At 45.0% G+C, this 18,258-nt stretch overlaps 2 non-coding genes across 2 annotated transcripts; one reads left to right on the top strand and one right to left on the bottom strand.

The window, feature by feature from the left end:
* The first annotated feature begins 2,963 nt into the window (after positions 1-2,963).
* On the top strand, positions 2,964-3,127 carry LOC145358928 (U1 spliceosomal RNA). Its single transcript, XR_013889524.1, has one exon. It is a non-coding gene; the product is annotated as a U1 spliceosomal RNA (small nuclear RNA).
* A 7,058-nt stretch (positions 3,128-10,185) lies between these two features.
* On the bottom strand, positions 10,186-10,349 carry LOC145358927 (U1 spliceosomal RNA). Its single transcript, XR_013889523.1, has one exon. It is a non-coding gene; the product is annotated as a U1 spliceosomal RNA (small nuclear RNA).
* Positions 10,350-18,258: the final 7,909 nt, after the last annotated feature.

Genomic DNA, 18,258 nt, shown 5'->3' with positions numbered 1-18,258 from the left:
GTCTAAGGAAAAGGTTTAGTCTGAACAGTGATTGCGCACACTGGGGCGGATTAAACTCCACCTGCCATTTCTCTGCCCAAGTCTCCAACCAGTCTATATCTTGCTGCAACCTCAGACAACTCTCTTCACTGTCCAAAACTCCACCAATTTTTGTGTCATTTGCGAACTCACTAATCAGACCAGCTACATTTTCCTCCTGATCATTTATATATACAACAAAGGTCCCAGAACTGATCCCTGTGGTACACCGCTAGTCACAGCCTTCCATACAGAAAAGCACCCCTAACTCTGTCTTCTATGGCCAAGTCAGTTCCATCTTGCCAGCTCTCCTCTGATCCTGTGTGACTTAACCTTTCATACCAGTCTACCATGAGGTGCCTTGTCAAAGGCTTTACTGAAGTCCATGTGTACAACATCCACTGCCTTTCCCTCATCTATCATCTTCGTCACTTCCTCAGAAAACTCAATTGAGTTAGTCAGGCACGAACTCCCATTCACAAAACCAGGCCACAACAATGTTCCTCCTGTCTTGTGCTGTGGCTTGTGCCTCTCTGCATGTAAGCCCACCTGTTCAAGTTCAAATTATTGTGGTAAATTTGTGCTGGATTTGGTGACAGTATTGAAACCGCTGCATGATTATTAATGAAGGGAATAGGTGGAAGTGGGTGCCAGAGTGTGAGAAGGCTTATCAGGCAGTGAAGAACCGAGCTTACCCCTGCAGCAGGCTTGAGATGCCTTGCTGTATGATGTGGGAACAATTTTACCCCACGTGATGGCAAATGGGGAACTCAGGCCCATTGCCTTTGCATCTAGGTCACTCTCCAAAGCAGAGGAGAAGTATGTGCAAATAGAGAAGGAGGTATTGAGCACCATTTTTGGTGTTACCAAATTTTATCACTATCTATAAGGCGGACAATCCTGATAGACTTCTGACTACGATTTTGGAACGTCATACAGGGATGGCATTGATGGCCGGAGCTTGGTCGCAGCGGTGGGCATTGATATTACCTGCCGACTCATACGAGACTCGCTATCACCAGTCAGACTAACATGCAAATGCTCGTACTTTATCTAGGCTGCCGCTACCCAGCAATAGAGGCCCTGGAAGAGGTTATCCAAATTATATACTCTTCAGAAGATGAGAAGGTACCAATTACTGCTATGCACATGAAAAACACCCCATGAAGGATCCTATACTAAGTCAAGTCATAGACCTCGTCTGCTGGGAAGAAAAGCCAGCAGAAGAATCCGGAACTGAGGCCACATCCAAGCCGTCAGTGGGAATTGTCAGTGCAGGACGGGTGTTTGATGTAGGGCATGTGGATTGTCAATACCCTCTCTGAGGGGAAAAACTGTTGGAGCAACTGTACCAAGAACATCCAGGGGTGGTGCAGATGAAAGGGGTGGCCCACAGTTTTATAGAGTGGCTTAAAGTGAATGTGAGCCAAGGGAAAAAGTGATCTTTTTGTATCATGTTTCAAAATTCGTAAGGTACTGCTTGCATCACCATTGCACCCTTGGAAATGGCCAGGGAATCCTTAGGAACAGGTCCATTTAGATTTTGCCAGGCTGGTGGAAGTCCATCTACCGCTGGTTGTCTCCGATGCACACTCAGTGGCCAGAAGAGATTTATATATGAGATTGATGACCGCAGAAATGACCCTGAACAAGCTTGATGACATGTTTGCTATGTCTGGATATCCAGACCAGGTTGAAAGCAACAACAGACCACAGTTCAGTTTGCGGAACTTTGTGGTTAACATGGACCTGCATGAAATTCGTCATATACTATCCACGCCCTATCACCCAGAGATGAATGGGTTAGTGGAGCATTTTATATAGTCTGTTAAACACTCCCTGAAAGCCTCATGAGGGAGGGGTCCCTGATATAAAGATAAAACAACTTTTTAAATGGGTACAGGAACATTCCCCACACAACAACCAAATGTTCCCCGGTGGCAGTTGCATATGATGTTTGACCTACTGAGGGCGGGTGTGACAAGAGGAGTGGTGGAGAGTAACTAGGAGGCGTAAGTGGCCCATTGAACCGAACATGCCAAGGTGAGGGCATTCAGGAAGGGTGAGTTGGTACTTGACAGAAATGTTCTTTGGGGGAAAAGTGGGTTCCATCCACAGTTGTGCCCAAGACAGGGGCATTGTCCTCTAGTGAAAACATGGGCTGCACTGGTTTACAACAGCGTGCGGACCAGCTGCTTGCGGCCCCACATCAAATAGTGGGAATCTCATCAACCATTTCAGAGGCTCTCAGGACAAAGTCAGCAGGGGATGCCAAAAGAGGGAGGCATTGAGTCCATAGCCCCTCCTAGTGAGGAATAAGTGGTGCCAACACTGGCAACCAAGGATGCGCGGAAAGAAGGTTCACTGATGTGTTTTTGCCTAGATTATGATCCTCAGAGGTGAACTAATGTCCGGTGCTAGCCCCAAGCAGGCAACCGCCATGGGACTGTCATCCTCCAGACAGATTGATCATGTCAATGCAATTATTATGTATAAAAAGAAAGGAAGATTAATTATACGTTTGTTATGTTGCATCGAGTTAATTCTGTAAATATATTTTGTAATTATATGTGCATAGTTGGATTACTGTGTTTTGTTATGGGGAAATTGTTATTAAAGGGCGCGGAGTGTTATATATGTGGGTGCATATAGTCCTTTAAGGGAGCATTTGCGGAACACAGTCCCTGCGTTCAAAGACAAGCTGTGAAGGGCGGTTTATTTCCTTTTAAGGGTAATATGCAAATCTGGAGAGGACTTTTTAACCAACGTTTCTCTTAGCAGAAAGGAAGAGCCTAACATGTATTAGAATCAGATAGAAGGATTGAATGGCCGTGATATGGAAAATTCTAAGCAAAGTGACAGTTTGGTGGCGTTTGAAAGTCAGTAAGTATGACTATAAGATGCACTGTTTGATGACTGGTGACAGCGTATGAGGCATCTCAAGCATACTTACCTGGCAGGGGTGAAACCATGATCATGCAGGTGGTTCGCCCAGGACGAGGCTAGCCCATTGCACTTCGGGTGTGCTGACGCCTGCGATGTCCCCAAATGCGGGATACTCGACTGCAAAATTTGTGGTAGTGGGGGACTGCGTTCGCGCTTTCCCCTGCATTTCTAATTAAAAGATAGAACTGGAATTACGTGATGGTGTCTGCCGTGAGTGATTTGTTTGGGATCCCACGGTTACGTAAAAGCTTATTTGGGAAGTACTGGCGACCCGTTCCTCAGCTGAGGTCCTAAATCTAAACCTTGTTCAGCTAGGAAACGTTTTTAGTATTGTAAGCAGAAGTTTGTTGTAGGACTGTTCTCAGTCCTGAATCTTCTGATAGTCCAAGACTGCTAACTCGGGAATTAGTGTCTTGGGCTGCATGGCGGTTCTGATAGTCACACTGCGGTGGAATAGACCCATATGTCAAAAGTGCCTTTGGAAAGTTGTCTATTTTCTTCAGTTGGATCTTAAACATAGAAAATAGGAGTAGGCCATTTGGCCCTTTCAGCCTGCTCCATCATTAATTTTGATCATGGCTGATCATCAAATTCAATATCCTGATCCCACATTCCCCCCATATCCCTTGATCCCTTTGGCCTTAAGAGCTATATCTAATTTCTTCTTGAAATTACACATTTTGGCCCCAACTACTCATGGTAGTAATTGCACAGGTTCACCGCTGTTTGCATATGTTCGCATAGTTTATGATGAAATACCACATAAGCAGAGAGGAAATCCTGTACAGTGAGATGGCAGTGTCAATGAAAAAGGGTGAAAAAAACATCCTGTTTATTATTGTCATATGTATGGGATACAGTGGAAGGTATTATTTCTTGCATATTTTACAGTCAAAATTCATAGAGTATAGGGGGAGAATGAAAGGAGAGTGTGCAGAATAATTGTTTCAGTAACAGATACAGTAAAGAGAAAGATCAGTTTAATATATGACAGGACCATTTAAAAAGCCTAAAAGCAACAGGGAAACTGTTCTTGAGTCAGTTAGTACGTGACCTCAGATTTTTGTATCTTTTTCCTGACAGAAGGTAGAATATGTCCAAGGTGCGTGGAGTCCTTGATAAAGCTGGCTGCTTTCCCAAAGTAGTGGGAAGTGTTGACGGAGTCAATGGATGAGAGGCCAGTTTGCGTGTTAGATTGAGTACATTCACAACCCTTTGTAATTTCTTGCAAACTTGATCAAATGTAGAATCATAACAAGCTGTGATACATCAGGAAAGGATACTTTCTATGGTGCATCTGTAAAAATTGGTGCGAGTTGCAGTGGACATGCCACACTTCCTTAGTCTTCTGAGAAAGTAGAGGCATTGGTGGGTTTTCGTAACTATAAAGTTGGCATGGAGAGACCAGGACAGATTGTTGTCACAAAATCCCAGCCTACAGGTGCAGTAGGTGGTCAGGAAGGCAAATGGGATGCTGGCCTTCATAGCGAGGGGGTGATCTCATTGAGACATATAAGATGATGAATGGGATGGATAAGATAGAGGTGGAGAGGCTCTTCCCGCTCAGAAAGGACAGTAGGACTAGAGGGCACAGCCTCAAGATAAAGGGGGGGCGGTTTAGAACGGAGTTGAGGAGGAACTTCTTCACTCAAAGGGTGGTGAATCTCTGGAATTCTCTGCCCGTTGAAGTGGTGGAGGCTGCCTTGCTAAATATATTTAAGACGCGGGTTGATAGGTTTTTGATAGGCAAGGGGATTAAGGGTTATGGGGAGAGGGCGGGAATATGGAACTGAGACACGACAGATCAGCCATGATCTTATTGAATGGCGGGGCAGGTTCGAAGGGCTAGATGGCCTACTCCTGCTCCTATTTATGTTCTTATGTTCTTATGAATATAAAAGTAGGGCGGTCTTGCTGCAACTGTACAGGGCACTGGTGAGGCCACAGCTGGAGTACTGTGTGCAGTTTTGGTCACTGCACTTGCACAAGGATATTTTGGCCTTGGAGGGAGTGCAGAGGAGGTTCACTAGGCTGATACCGGAGTTGAGGGGGTTGAGCTATGAGGAGAGGCTGAAAAGACTGGGCTTGTACTCGTTAGAGTTTAGAAGGATGAGGGGGGGATCTCATTGAGACGTGTAAGATGATGAAAGGGATGGATAGGATAGAGGTGGAGAGGTTCTTCCTGCTCAGAAAGGACAGCAGGACTAGAGGGCACAGCCTCAAGATAAGGAGGGGAGAGCAGTTTAGAACACTATGTTCTGCACTCTCTCATTTACTTCTCTCTGAACAGTATAGCGCACATGAAACAATACTTTTCATTATGTTAATACTTGTGACAATAATAAATCAAATAAAAAAACAATGACAAGACACAGTACAGGAAAGCAATAGAGAATCTGATGCAATGGTGTAATGACAATAATCTATCTACATCAAGGATGATGAAGTGAAGCTCGTTGAGAGCTTCTAGTTTTGAGGTTTTCAGATCATAAGAACATAAGAACATAAGAAATAGGAGCAGGCCATCTAGCCCTTCAAGCCTGCCCCGCCATTCAATAAGATCATGGCTGATCTGTCGTGTCTCGGTTCCATATTCCCGCCCTCTCCCCATAACCCTTAATCCCCTCACTTATTAAAAACCCATCAACCCGCGTCTTGAATATATTTAGCGAGGTAGCCGCCACCACTTCAACGGGCAGAGAATTCCAGAGATTCACCATCCTTTGAGTGAAGAAGTTCCTCCTCAACTCTGTTACAGTCATACCCAGGATATAGAGGAAGAGCAACTTAGTGCAAGGTATGTCCATTCAAAAATCTGACAGAAGCTGTTCTTGAGTCGGTTGGTATATAACCTCAGACTTTTGTATCCTTTTCCTGACAGAAGAAGGTACAAGAGAGAATGTCTGGTGTCCTTAATTGTGCTGGCTGCTTTGCCAAAGCAGCAGGAACTGTAGACAGAGTTACTGGATGGGAGGTTTGTTTGCGTAATGGATTGGGTTATATTCACAACCTTTTATAGTTCCTTGCAGTCTTGGGCAGAGCAGGAGCCATATCAAACTGTGATACAACCAGAAAGAATGCTTTCTGATACATCTGTAAAAATTGGTGAGAGTTGCAGCTGATGCGAATTTCCTTAGTCTTCTAAGAAAGTAGAGGCGTTGGTGGACTTTTTTAACTAATGCAGATGGAGGAGGAGAAAGTGGGTTCCCTGACATATGTCCTTTGTTTGAACAGAGGGGCGTATGGTAGGATGAGAGAGGAATTGGCGAATGTTGATTGGGGGAGTGTGTTGGAAGGTAGGTCTGCTGAGGAACAGTGGAGGATCTTTAAGGAGATCTTTCTTGGTGCTCAGCAGAAATTTATTCCGATGGTTAAAAAGGATCGGAGGAGGAGAGGTAATCAGCCGTGGATAATGAAGGAGGTGAAGGAAAGTGTTAAATTAAAAGCGGATGCATTTAGAGTAGCTAAGAACAGTGGGCGAGAAGAGGATTGGGAGAGGTTTAAAGGTCAACAAAGAATGACAAAGAAATTGATAAAGAAGGGTAGGATAAACTATGAAGCTGGGCTGGCGCTTAATATAAAAAAGGATAGCAAGAGTTTTTATAAATACATAAAAAGGAAGAGGCTGGCTAGGGTGAACGTTGGACCCTTAGAGGATGAGAGGGGGGCACTTAGTGGTAGGGGATGGGGAAATGGCTGAGGCCCTGAATAACTTTTTTGTTTCGGTCTTCACGGAGGAGGATGTGAATAATTTGCCGGGTGTTAGTGATGGAAAGATGGTAGGAGTGGAGGGCCTGAATGACATTATTGTTACTAGCGAGGCAGTGCTCGACAGACTGGAGGAACTGATTGTGGACAAGTCCCCAGGACCGGATGGAATGCATCCAAGGGTTCTGAAGGAAATGGCGGTACGCCATTGTTTAAGAAAGGTGGCAGGCAAAAGGCGGGAATTATAAGCCAGTTAGTTTAACGTCTGTTGTAAGTAAAATGTTAGAATCCATGATCAAGGAGAAAATAGCGAGGCATCTTGAGGAGAATTGTTTGGTAGAGGAGACGCAGCACGGTTTCGTTAAGGGGAAGTCGTGTCTGATGAATTTATTGGAGTTCTATGAAGATGTGTCTAGGGCGGTGGATAGAGGAGAGCCGGTGGATGTGGTGTTTCTTGATTTTCAGAAGGCATTTGACAAGGTGCCTCACGAGAGGTTATTGCAGAAGGTAAGGGGGCATGGAGTTGGGGGTAGGGTGTTAGCATGGATAGAGGATTGGCTGTCAAATAGGAGGCAGAGAGTGGGGGGGTCAATGGGTGCTATTCGGATTGGCGACTGGTGACTAGTGGAGTGCCCCAGGGGTCGGTGCTGGGGCCTCAGCTATTCACCATTTATATAGATGATCTGGAGGAGGGAACTGAGTGTATGATGTCGAAATTTGCTGATGACACCAAGATTGGAGGAACAGCAAATTGTGCGGAGGGTGTGGAGAGTCTGCAGAAGGATCTAGATAGGCTGGGCGAATGGGCCAGGAAATGGCAAATGGAATTTAATGTTGGCAAATGTGAGGTTGTCCACTTTGGTAGGAATAATGGTAGGAAGGACTATTACTTACATGGTGAAAAACTGCAGCAAGCGACGGTGCAGAGGGACCTCGGGGTCCTTGTGCATGAGTTGCAAAAACCCAGCCTGCAGGTGCAGCAGGTGGTCAGGAAGGCGAATGGGATGCTGGCCTTCATAGCAAGGGGGATTGAATATAAAAGTATCTTAAATATAAAAGGTCTTGCTGCAGCTGTATAGGGCACTGGTGAGGCCGCAGCTGGAGTACTGTGTGCAGTTTTGGTTGCCGCATTTACGCAAGGATATTTTGGCCTTGAAGGGAGTGCAGAGGAGGTTTACTCGGCTGATTCCGGAGTTGAGGGGGTTGAACTATGAGGAGAGGCTGAATAAACTAGGTTTGTACTCGTTAGCGTTTAGAAGAATGAGGGGAGATCTCATTGAGACATATAAGATGTTGAATGGGATGGATAGGATAGAGGTGGAGAGACTCTTCCCACTCAGAAAGGACAGTAGGACTAGAGGGCACAGCCTCAGGATAAAGGGGGGGGGCGGTTTAGAACGGAGATGAGGAGGAACTTCTTCACTCAAAGGTTGGTGAATCTCTGGAATTCTCTGCCCGTTGAAGTGGTGGAGGCTGCCTCGCTCAATATTTTTAAGACGCGGGTTGATAGGTTTTTGATAGGCAAGGGGATTAAGGGTTATGGGGAGAGGGCGGGAATGTGGAACTGAGCCACAACAGATCAGCCATAATCTTATTGAATGGCGGGGCAGGCTCGGGGGGCTAGATGGCCTACTCCTGCTCCTATTTCTTATGTTCTTAACTATAGTGCCGGCATAGGGGGAAACCAAGACAGGTTGTTGACACCTAAAAACTTGACGCTTTCAATCCTGTCTACTTTGTCCCCATTGATGTAGGCAAGGGCATGTTCTCCTTTATGCATCCTGAAGTCGATGACAATCTCCTTCGTTTTGTTGATATTGAGGGAGAGATTATTGTTGCTGCACCAGTTCACCAGATTCTCTACCTCATTTCTGTACTCTGTCTCATCATTGTTTGAGATCCGCCACACAACGGTGTCATCAGCAAATTTGAAAATCGGATTGGCGGGGAAATTTGGCCATAATAAATGGTGTATCAGAAGTATAGTGGGGGCTGAGAACACAGCCTTGTGGGGCAACAACACATCCTTCACAAACATCCTCAATCGGCGTTGCCTATCCTTACTGACTGTGGTCTGCGAGTTTGGGAGTTCAGGGTGTTTAGTTTGAGATCCGACCTACTACAGTGGTGTCATCAGCAGACCTGAAAATAGAATTGGAGGGGAATTCGGCCACGCAGTTATCTGGTGTTGAGAATATTCGTGGAGGAAGTGTTGTTACCCATCCTCATTTTAACGTTCAGCCCGAGTGGTTGAATGTTAAAATAAAAGCAAAAGCAAAAAAGTCCGAACATGTTTAGAGTGGAGGAGGGTGAGAGGCGACTTAATAGAGGTTTATAAGATGATGAGGGGGGGTAGATAGAGTGGACATGCAGAGACTATTTCCTCAGGTGGATGTAGCTGGGGGCATAACTTTAAGGTCCATGGACGGATGTCCGAGGTAGATGCTTTTCTGAAAGGTGGTTGGGGTGTGGAATTCACTGCCTACTGTGATAGTGGAGTCAGACACTGTAGGAACTTTCAAACGGTTATTGGATAAGCACATGGAGCACACCAGAATGAAGAAGTGGGGATAAAATGAGGAAGTGGGATAGCGCGATCTTGGGTTCAGACAAAGCTTGGCACATCGAGGGCCGAAGGGTTCTATGTACAGGTTAGGTTAATTGGCTATGCTAAATTGATCCCAGTATCAGGGGATTACCAGGGTAAATAAATACGTGCAGGTATGGGGCTGGGTAGGGTTGTAGTCAGTGCAGAGCAGATGGACCGAATAGCTTCCTTCTGCACTGTAGGGATTCTCTGAAAATACTGCAAATCGTCAAAACCAAAGAACGGACACGGTTTTGACAAAGGGTCAAAACGCCAACTCTCTACTGACAAATCACACGGCCAGGATTGATACGATCTTTCAACATTTTCCCAGCTGCAGAAAATTAAACATTCACTACGTTACACACTAAGCTCCAGCTCTGTCTTTTAATTAGAAATGATGTGGGTATGCCGGCGTTGGACTGGTGTAAACACAGTAAAAAGTCTGACAACACCAGGTTTTAGTCCAACCTATTTATTTGATAATATACTCACAAGCATCGGGGTTAGTCCCCTCCATCATGATCAGCCATGATCAAAATTAATGATGGAGCAGGCTGAAAGGGCCAAATGGCCTACTCCTATTTTCTATGTTTAAGATCCAACTGAAGAAAATAGACAACTTTCCAAAGGCACTTTTGACATATGGGTCTATTCCACCGCAGTGTGACTATCAGAACCGCCATGCAGCCCAAGACACTAATTCCCGAGTTAGCAGTCTTGGACTATCAGAAGATTCAGGACTGAGAACAGTCCTACAACAAACTTCTGCTTACAATACTAAAAACGTTTCCTAGCTGAACAAGGTTTAGATTTAGGACCTCAGCTGAGGAACGGGTCGCCAGTACTTCCCAAATAAGCTTTTACGTAACCGTGGGATCCCAAACAAATCACTCACGGCAGACACCATCACGTAATTAGAAATGCAGGGGAAAGCGCGAACGCAGTCCCCCACTACCACAAATTTTGCAGTCGAGTATCCCGCATTTGGGGACATCGCAGGCGTCAGCACACCCGAAGTGCAATGGGCTAGCCTCGTCCTGGGCGAACCACCTGCATGATCATGGTTTCACCCCTGCCAGGTAAGTATGCTTGAGATGCCTCATACGCTGTCACCAGTCATCAAACAGTGCATCTTATAGTCATACTTACTGACTTTCAAACGCCACCAAACTGTCACTTTGCTTAGAATTTTCCATATCACGGCCATTCAATCCTTCTATCTGATTCTAATACATGTTAGGCTCTTCCTTTCTGCTAAGAGAAACGTTGGTTAAAAAGTCCTCTCCAGATTTGCATATTACCCTTAAAAGGAAATAAACCGCCCTTCACAGCTTGTCTTTGAACGCAGGGACTGTGTTCCGCAAATGCTCCCTTAAAGGACTATATGCACCCACATATATAACACTCCGCGCCCTTTAATAACAATTTCCCCATAACAAAACACAGTAATCCAACTATGCACATATAATTACAAAATATATTTACAGAATTAACTCGATGCAACATAACAAACGTATAATTAATCTTCCTTTCTTTTTATACATAATAATTGCATTGACATGATCAATCTGTCTGGAGGATGACAGTCCCATGGCGGTTGCCTGCTTGGGGCTAGCACCGGACATTAGTTCACCTCTGAGGATCATAATCTAGGCAAAAACACATCAGTGAACCTTCTTTCCGCGCATCCTTGGTTGCCAGTGTTGGCACCACTTATTCCTCACTAGGAGGGGCTATGGACTCAATGCCTCCCTCTTTTGGCATCCCCTGCTGACTTTGTCCTGAGAGCCTCTGAAATGGTTGATGAGATTCCCACTATTTGATGTGGGGCCGCAAGCAGCTGGTCCGCACGCTGTTGTAAACCAGTGCAGCCCATGTTTTCACTAGAGGACAATGCCCCTGTCTTGGGCACAACTGTGGATGGAACCCACTTTTCCCCCAAAGAACATTTCTGTCAAGTACCAACTCACCCTTCCTGAATGCCCTCACCTTGGCATGTTCGGTTCAATGGGCCACTTACGCCTCCTAGTTACTCTCCACCACTCCTCTTGTCACACCCGCCCTCAGTAGGTCAAACATCATATGCAACTGCCACCGGGGAACATTTGGTTGTTGTGTGGGGAATGTTCCTGTACCCATTTAAAAAGTTGTTTTATCTTTATATCAGGGACCCCTCCCTCATGAGGCTTTCAGGGAGTGTTTAACAGACTATATAAAATGCTCCACTAACCCATTCATCTCTGGGTGATAGGGCGTGGATAGTATATGACGAATTTCATGCAGGTCCATGTTAACCACAAAGTTCCGCAAACTGAACTGTGGTCTGTTGTTGCTTTCAACCTGGTCTGGATATCCAGACATAGCAAACATGTCATCAAGCTTGTTCAGGGTCATTTCTGCGGTCATCAATCTCATATATAAATCTCTTCTGGCCACTGAGTGTGCATCGGAGACAACCAGCGGTAGATGGACTTCCACCAGCCTGGCAAAATCTAAATGGACCTGTTCCTAAGGATTCCCTGGCCATTTCCAAGGGTGCAATGGTGATGCAAGCAGTACCTTACGAATTTTGAAACATGATACAAAAAGATCACTTTTTCCCTTGGCTCACATTCACTTTAAGCCACTCTATAAAACTGTGGGCCACCCCTTTCATCTGCACCACCCCTGGATGTTCTTGGTACAGTTGCTCCAACAGTTTTTCCCCTCAGAGAGGGTATTGACAATCCACATGCCCTACATCAAACACCCGTCCTGCACTGACAATTCCCACTGACGGCTTGGATGTGGCCTCAGTTCCGGATTCTTCTGCTGGCTTTTCTTCCCAGCAGACGAGGTCTATGACTTGACTTAGTATAGGATCCTTCATGGGGTGTTTTTCATGTGCATAGCAGTAATTGGTACCTTCTCATCTTCTGAAGAGTATATAATTTGGATAACCTCTTCCAGGGCCTCTATTGCTGGGTAGCGGCAGCCTAGATAAAGTACGAGCATTTGCATGTTAGTCTGACTGGTGATAGCGAGTCTCGTATGAGTCGGCAGGTAATATCAATGCCCACCGCTGCGACCAAGCTCCGGCCATCAATGCCATCCCTGTATGACGTTCCAAAATCGTAGTCAGAAGTCTATCAGGATTGTCCGCCTTATAGATAGTGATAAAATTTGGTAACACCAAAAATGGTGCTCAATACCTCCTTCTCTATTTGCACATACTTCTCCTCTGCTTTGGAGAGTGACCTAGATGCAAAGGCAATGGGCCTGAGTTCCCCATTTGCCATCACGTGGGGTAAAATTGTTCCCACATCATACAGCAAGGCATCTCAAGCCTGCTGCAGGGGTAAGCTCGGTTCTTCACTGCCTGATAAGCCTTCTCACACTCTGGCACCCACTTCCACCTATTCCCTTCATTAATAATCATGCAGCGGTTTCAATACTGTCACCAAATCCAGCACAAATTTACCACAATAATTTGAACTTGAACAGGTGGGCTTACATGCAGAGAGGCACAAGCCACAGCACAAGACAGGAGGAACATTGTTGTGGCCTGGTTTTGTGAATGGGAGTTCGTGCCTGACTAACTCAATTGAGTTTTCTGAGGAAGTGACGAAGATGATAGATGAGGGAAAGGCAGTGGATGTTGTACACATGGACTTCAGTAAAGCCTTTGACAAGGCACCTCATGGTATACTGGTACGAAAGGTTAAGTCACACAGGATCAGAGGAGAGCTGGCAAGATGGAACTGACTTGGCCATAGAAGACAGAGTTAGGGGTGCTTTTCTGTATGGAAGGCTGTGACTAACAGAGTCTCAAAAAGGACCTCAGTTGGGCCAAGCTTTTAGGTCTTGGCGTCTTCATTATGGCCTCCGGCTTCTTCTGTGCCTTATGTAACCCTTGCCCGTTGACAACATGCCCTAAATTTTCGACGGAATCCTTGAAAAATTAGTACTTTTGTCTTTCGACCGGTAACCCATATTAGTGCAGTCTCTTCAAAGTCTCTTCCAAGTTCTGCAAGTAGATCTCTGACTTTTTGAAATAAGGCCCGGGCAGCTGCTTTCGGGTCATGATAGTCAAATGCAGCTATGAGACTTTGGCGACGCCCACCTGTAAATAAACTTATGAGAGAAATTTGCTAAATTTCTGACCACCGCAAAGCCACTGAAAGGAAAAGGATACCAGTCCACATAAGGAGTCATGGCCTACTCACTTGTAGCTACGGGCTCAAATACCCCAAACCCATTAATTCTCATGGTCAGCCTCCATCTTGGGTCTGATCGCATATGGTATGGATGTGTCTTCATAAGTATGCATCCAGCATCAGCTGCAGACTCACTTTCATTCCCTTCATCTCACTAAGGATCCATAAACACGCTCTTGTATTTCTCCAAAACATTGTTCAGATTGAACCAGACTCTTTATCTGTTCCTTACCTCCAAGTTCAATTTCAACTGTTTTAGTCAAGATCATCCAAACAAAAGCAGGGTCGTCATCTTTTACAACATACAAAGGTAATTCAATGCACTGGTCCTCTGAGCTATACCTTGGCCAAGACATAGCCCTTCAGAGGGACCACTCTTCCATGTATATCCTCAGAAAGGTGTTTGCTGGCTTCAGGGTTAGATGGCTCAACTTTTCCCTATATATTGATTCTGGGATCGGCCACCCCCGAGTCTACCTTCATCTTCACCAGTTTCCTTTCCACTTTGGGAATCACCCAGAAATGGTCTGCCTCTCCAAGCACAGACAGAATGTTAAATTTAAACCTCATCTTCTCAGTCTGTTCTGCTTCATCCGCAGACTGCACATTCTCATCCTCATCTACACTATCCACTTCTTCTTTGGTTTTGACACTGAACGCATTGAGTTCCCCTTCTCCCGGGACACTAGCACTCTGCAGTTCCAGGCAATGTGACCCATTTTTTTACTGTTCTATTGAGCCCCCCTCATCCAGCAACTAGACTCCTTGTGAGCTATCCGGCCACAATGGTGGCATTCCTTGGGCTGTGACTGCCTCTTCAGAGTGTCTGTGAACTTGTGTACCTTCATACTAGCTCTTAACTGTGTTGCCTCATTGGTGGCATGTTCCATGGAGATCGCAATTTTCAGAGCCTTTTTCAGTTGCAGCTTTGCCAGTAGTCTTCGCTGAATTGCTTCCTATCAAAGCCACACGCAAGCATAGCTCACAAAGTGTCCTGAAAGACAGTTCCAAATTCACAATGCTCCGCTAGTCTTTTTACAGTAGCCACAAATTGGGTGATGGTCTTACCCTGATCCCACTTGTAAAAATAGAAATGCTCCACAATTGTAAGTGGTTTTGGTACGAAATGCCCCTCCAGTACATCACACAGCTCCTTAAAAGATTACTCAGCCAGTTTCTCTGGCTGCATTTACCCCAGTCCAACGCCTGCATCTCCACACCACGCATTAAACCCCTCAAACGTGGAATGTTTTCTCCCAGTCATGTTCAAAAGAACTGGTATGATGAAGTCGTCCATTCAGTAAGAAGTCTGACAATACCAGGTTTAAGTCCAACCGATTTATTTGATAGTAAACTCACAAGCTTTCGGGGTTTGCCCCTTCGTCAGGTGAATGGAGAACTCTCCATTCACCTGACGAAGGGGCAAACCCCGAAAGCTTGCGAGTTTACTATCAAATAAATCGGTTGGACTTAAACCTGGTGTTGTCAGACTTCTTACTGTGTTTACCCCAGTCCAACGCCGGCATCTCCACGTCATGACTACTATCAAGGTCATCCATTACCAGACTTACTCTCACAAAGATACCAAATTGTTCAATGTAGGCAGTCCACGACTCAGCTTCCCCATCTAATGAGCCAAATTTGGCCTGACATTTTCCTATACATTTGCTACCAGCAGGATTTCTCCCACCCCAAAAACTAACGCCCAAAGCCTAACTGTGCCAATAGTGGGGAAAGGACAACAAAGAACAAAAACAACCCGGGAAACAGACCCTTCAGCCCAACGAGCCCACGCCGCCATTTTAACATTACCAGTCCCCCCTCCACCCATGACCCTTATCTATGCTTGTAAATGTTGATGGCACCTGCTCCATTTAATTAGCTGCTTTGCTTTTGCTACCAGCAAGGTTTCTCCCACCCCTGAAAAGCTAGGCCTGACGTCTGCCTGCCCCGACCATGGAGACAGGACCCTGCAAATACTGATAACACTTGGTCCATTTTTATTTGATGGTCCTACCTGTCCACCTAGGGGATTTCCTTTCCTGTACTGTGGGTTTTGGCAGATGGTTAGCGATCCTATGAACTGCCAGTCACCATTTTCATCACCAGTTTAATACATTCTGTTCCCTTGGACTCATAGAATCAATTTCCAGCCAGACATTGGGAAAATGCAGGTATTTTACTTATTATGTCTTGCAAGCTTCACACTCCAAATCCACTGCCCAAGGACAGTCCCCAGGCAGATTTTAAGACCCCAGGAGGGTCACATAAGTTGCTCCTTTAAAGGGCTATGCACCCCACATACATAAAGGAAAAAAACGTTTCACAGTAACTATCTTTGATTTTGTAACTTTCTAGCATTGCTATGTATTTTATATAGACTTTGTGTAATTGCTTAAGTTTTGCAAAGCTATTCTGTAAGTTTAATTGAGTTAAACTAGCATGATGGATACAACAAAAATGTATAAATCAAAGCAATTGTCTCAGCAAATGACCAGCTCTGGCACATAGATTGCAGCACTTAATCTGCATGCAATCTCTTATCTGATGTCCTTCCTGCTTACAGATCAGAGCACAGCTGTTGGCCACAACATGGCCACATTTTCCACAAGAGTGACATACTTTGAGTTGGTCAGCTTTGGTAAGATGCCCATGGCTTCCACCAATTGTGAAGCTGCAAGGGGTGGTGGAGGGTTATTCCCTTACCATCAGTCTTGAGTGTCACCTTGACCTGGCATTTGATGGTCCTGATTCCAAAGGTATCTTTGACGTCCAAGTAGTTGCCAACCTTATCGATGTACTTGGCAAGGAAGGTGAGCAGATCTATGACTGGAAGAACATTATTCTCCACGATCCTCAACACCAGTGCCCCACAAGGCTGTGTTCTCAGCCCCCTACTATACTCCTTATACACCAATGACTGTGTGGCCAATTCCCCACCAACTCGATTTTTAAGTTTGTTGACGACACCACCGTAGTGTGTCATATCTCAAACAATGACAAGACAGAGTACAGGAATGAGATAGAGAATCTGGTGAACTGGTGCGGCAACAATAATCTCTCCCTCAATGTCAGTAAAATGAAGGTGATTGTCATCAACTTCAGGAAGCCTAGAGGAGAACATGCCCCTGTCTACATCAGCGAGGGTGAAATTGAAAGGGTTGAGAGCTTCAAGTTTTTAAATGTCTAGATCACCAACAACCTGTCCTGGTCCCCCCAGGCCGACACTATAGTTAAGAAATCCACCAACACCTCTATTTTCTTAGAAGACCAAGGAAATTTGTCATGTCAGCTACGACTCTCACCAGCTTATACAGATGCATCATCAAAAGCATTCTTTCTGGTTGTATCACAGCTTGGTATGGTTCCTGCTCTGCCCAAGACTGCAGGAAACTACAAAAAGTCGTGAATGTAGCCCAATCCATCACCCAAACCAGCCTCCCATCTATTGACTCTGCCTACATTTCCCACTACCTCGGCAAAGCAGCCAGCATAATTAAAGACCCCACACACCCCAGACATTCTCTCTTACACTTTCTTCTGTCTGGAAAAAGATACAAAAGTCAGTGGTCATGTACCAATCCACACAAGAACAGCTTCTTCCCTGCTGCCATCAGACTTTTGAATGGATCTACCCTGCATTAAGTTGATCTTTCTCTACACCCTAGGTATGACTGTAACACTATATTCTGTACTCTCTCATTTCCTTCTCTATGAACACGATGCTTTGTCTGTATAGCATGCAAGAAACAATACTTTTCACTGTATGCTAACACATGTGACAATAATAAATTAAATCAAATCAAATATGAAGTTTGTAGAAGTGCACAGTCACCACATGGTCCTGTTGAGACAGCAGTATAAAGAGAGGCTCTGCTTTGAGTATTTTCAGGTGTGGAAGGTCTCTCTTCTTCTCAAACACTTTCAGCAACTTGATGCAGGAAGCAACATTCTTGAAAGTAGCATCACAGTATCCAGCGCTGGGGAACTCCAGCAGACCGTAGACATCCGCAGCTTCAAATCCGCAGGAATCTAGAAGGATCCTCTTAACAAAGGAAGCATTGTTAAAGGGTACACCTCCTCACCATCATTCACTCCCACCCTAACGGTGTTATGTATCCCCAGTTAGAGTGACTGGTAGTCATCACCTCGTCCTATCAAGGAGTACGATCGGCTACTGAAAACCAGTACCGTGGGCAAGAGGCTAAGAAGCCTTCAGGGTTCTACAAAAGTCAAACCTACTAAACAGATTATGCTCTGAAGTTGGTTATAGTTTTAAAGTCATTTTTTTTAAGTTATACTTTTTCATAAAATATCTGCAAAAACATTACAAACATTCCAAAACGGCCATCACACAAAGTACAATATTCAGGTTCACTCCATACATTAAGAAATACTCTACTTCAATACAGTCAAGGAAACAATACAGATGTTTTACAATGGTCCTTACAAATGGTGCATAGGTATTTAAAGGTTGTCTACATAGAACAAGTTGCAATCTGAGGTGCTTCAGTACAACTGAGATACATGTAATGTTCACTGTGTGCATTCAGTGGTCATTCAGCCTGAGGATGCTCTGCTTCCTTCAGTTTACTGTGGTTGAAAGGTCTTGGACAGTGTTCTTTCCCATTGCACCTTTGCAGCAGCTGCCCCAAGCTTCAGTGCATCCCTCAGCACTGGGCTTTGGAATATACCAGTCTGCAACACCCAATTGGGGACAACTCCTTGTATTGAAAGACATACAAGAGTGTCTTTCACCTAGTTAATGATCCTCCAGCAACATCTGATGTTTGTCGCAGA

This window comes from Carcharhinus amblyrhynchos, chromosome 26 (assembly GCF_965287045.1).
Source record: "Carcharhinus amblyrhynchos chromosome 26, sCarAmb.v2.hapA, whole genome shotgun sequence".
NCBI lineage: Eukaryota > Metazoa > Chordata > Chondrichthyes > Carcharhiniformes > Carcharhinidae > Carcharhinus > Carcharhinus amblyrhynchos.
The sequence above is the reverse complement of the archived record's forward strand: the minus strand, read 5'-3'. Positions and strand labels throughout refer to the sequence as shown.